This window comes from Coenobita brevimanus, chromosome 101 (genome assembly GCF_032717465.1).
Source record: "Coenobita brevimanus isolate Jiangsu-jjx chromosome 101, ASM3271746v2, whole genome shotgun sequence".
Lineage (NCBI taxonomy): Eukaryota > Metazoa > Arthropoda > Malacostraca > Decapoda > Coenobitidae > Coenobita > Coenobita brevimanus.
This window is the reverse complement of record NC_137054.1, coordinates 20,420,780-20,423,220: the sequence shown is the minus strand read 5'-3', so window position 1 is coordinate 20,423,220 and position 2,441 is coordinate 20,420,780. Positions and strand designations below refer to the sequence as shown.

General features: G+C 37.3%; 1 non-coding gene across 1 annotated transcript; it reads left to right on the top strand.

The window, feature by feature from the left end:
* Positions 1 to 1,344: 1,344 nt before the first annotated feature.
* Positions 1,345 to 1,463, top strand: LOC145415231 (5S ribosomal RNA). Its single transcript, XR_013900025.1, has one exon. It is a non-coding gene; the product is annotated as a 5S ribosomal RNA (ribosomal RNA).
* Positions 1,464 to 2,441: the final 978 nt, after the last annotated feature.

Sequence of the window (2,441 nt, the reverse complement as noted above, 5' to 3'; positions counted from 1 at the left end):
AGATTCACAGTGTGCTTCCAAATTACATTGCCTACAATGTTCGTGTCATCGGCAAATTTCTGTACCTTAGAAACGAGTCCATTATCTAACTCATTCATATAAACAGTGAAAAGAACTGGTCCGAGAACTAACCCTTTAGGAACTCCATTTCTTACGCCTAACCAGTCTGATGATTCATTATTTATCACTACATGTTGCTTGCGATTTGTTAACTCTTCAGCAGTCATTAAACATAATTTGTTAGAGATGCCGTGGGCTTTTAGTTTTCTAGTTTTCAATAGGGAACTTTATCAAACACTTTCTGGAAATCTAGGTTTAAGACAACCGACGGCATTTTTGCGTCTCATTTATTGTATATGATTACTGAAAAAGATGTCAAGCAAATTCGTAAAGGATAGCCTGTTACTCGTATTAAGAAACCGTGTTGATTATATGTTATAAAATTAAGCTTATTAAGGAACAAGTTAATTTAATCTCTGATCGTTTTTTTTTTTTTTTTTTTTTTCAAATTTTGCACAGTACTTATTCGGCAGTAACTTGTGGCGCGTTTTTTATTCCCACATTTTAAAGGGATGTATGATATATTGGCGAACATTCATTGATGAGATACTCTACATTCAGTTAGTGATTTATTGAATATTCAAGTTATGGGAAATGCTAAGTGTAACATTCAAGAAGAATACGAGAAGGTATCTGGTCTAGACCGGTTCATTTATTTGGGTCAATTTCCTAAAAATAATTTAACCTTTTGTCCTGTCATCACGTAGATAGGTTACTTATAATCTTCCGGTTTTGAGAAAACCGACTGAGAGATGGGAGTGTATTTGCTGTTTTCTAATGTGAAAACATTGGGAAAGGATTCGTCTAGTATCGTTGCTATTGGTTGGTTGTCATAGACAAGATTGCCTTCCGAGCTTAGTAGAGGGCTTATGTTATATTTACATTTCTCTTACTCCTCACATAATGAAAAGGTATTTTATGGGCTAACTTTGCTTCATGAGAAAATTTTGTCTCGTAGACTCGTTCAGTTTTCCGAATAATTTTCGTACACTGAGCTTACAATTTAAAATATTTGATACCGTTATAGTGAGTTCCTGTACGTTTATATTCGTATTTCTTTATATTTCCACGACATCCACGCCAGTTTATTAGATTGATTAATTCTTTGGGTAATGCTTGGTACATTTTTTCGTTCAATAGGCATCAGTCGATTAGTAATTATTTTTCACATTTCTTGATGTTATCCTCGAGTAATAAGTTAATCTAGTTGATGCTGACAATTTCGTTTCTCATATTATCTAAATTAGCTTTTTTTTTTTTTTTTTTTTTTTTTTTTTTTTATTAACTAACGGCCATACCGCGTTGAGTACACCGCTTCCCGTCCGATCAGCGAAGTTAAGCAACGTTGGGTCTGGTTAGTACTTGGATGGGTGACCGCCTGGGAACACCAGATGCTGTTGGCATAACGTTCTCCCTACGTGTCAAGTGGGGTTGGTGGAGGATTAGTGCCCCTCCCTGTAAAACAATTAACTCTAAGCCCTTGGCCACCCCGTTTGGGATTCATGGCGTCTGGCAATGAATGAATGAATGAACTAAGAGGTTATCTGTGCTGGCCATACAGTTTACGATAATTTCAAGTTTGATGATACTGTGGTTGAAGTTGCAAGAATTTTCACAAACATCAAACAAAGTTATTAGATTACTGTCTGTTGCTTGGGCATGGTTGAGTATATTACCACGCGTCAGGGTAATGACTGCCTCACTTAAAAATACATCATCTTTCAGTTCTGCCACTCTATTCCCTTTGTCTGCACACGAATTTTCCCAATCACTATTCAGATGAATAATGTTCCCCCAGACAATGGAATCTTTGTCTTATGTGACTGATATTATTATATCTTACAATTCCTTATCTTTTTCCTCGTTGAACTTCGATGCTCTTCGTTTTAACAAGAAAAGACTGTGGTTATTACCATCTGAGGAAATTTCAACAAACAAAGAATTGTATGTTTCAACATCTAGTGGCTGATCTGCACTTCATTTATGTGGTTTGTAATATATATATACATATATATATATATATATATAGTACTGTATACGGTATATCATCATCATCAGCCGTTTGAGCATCCACTGCAGGACCGGCCTATCCCGACCGAAGTCGGAACGATACAGCCAATGTATCTCTACCAAGTGGCTTAGGCTGTCTAGTAGAGATTGTATGTAGAGCGAGAAGTGCTTGTAAGTGTAAATGTAGTGCTGGAGTGGCTTTGGATGTGTGTGTAGTCTGTGAACCATGTGTAATCGGCCCGCGCAAGCCGAATGGGTGCAAACATACTTTATAGTAAGTGACACTGGTTCAACCACAGCACCCCTTGTGTCCGCCAATGCAGTTCGTGGCCATGTGAACACTCCCAAAGTTAATTACCCTGGCGTGGCGC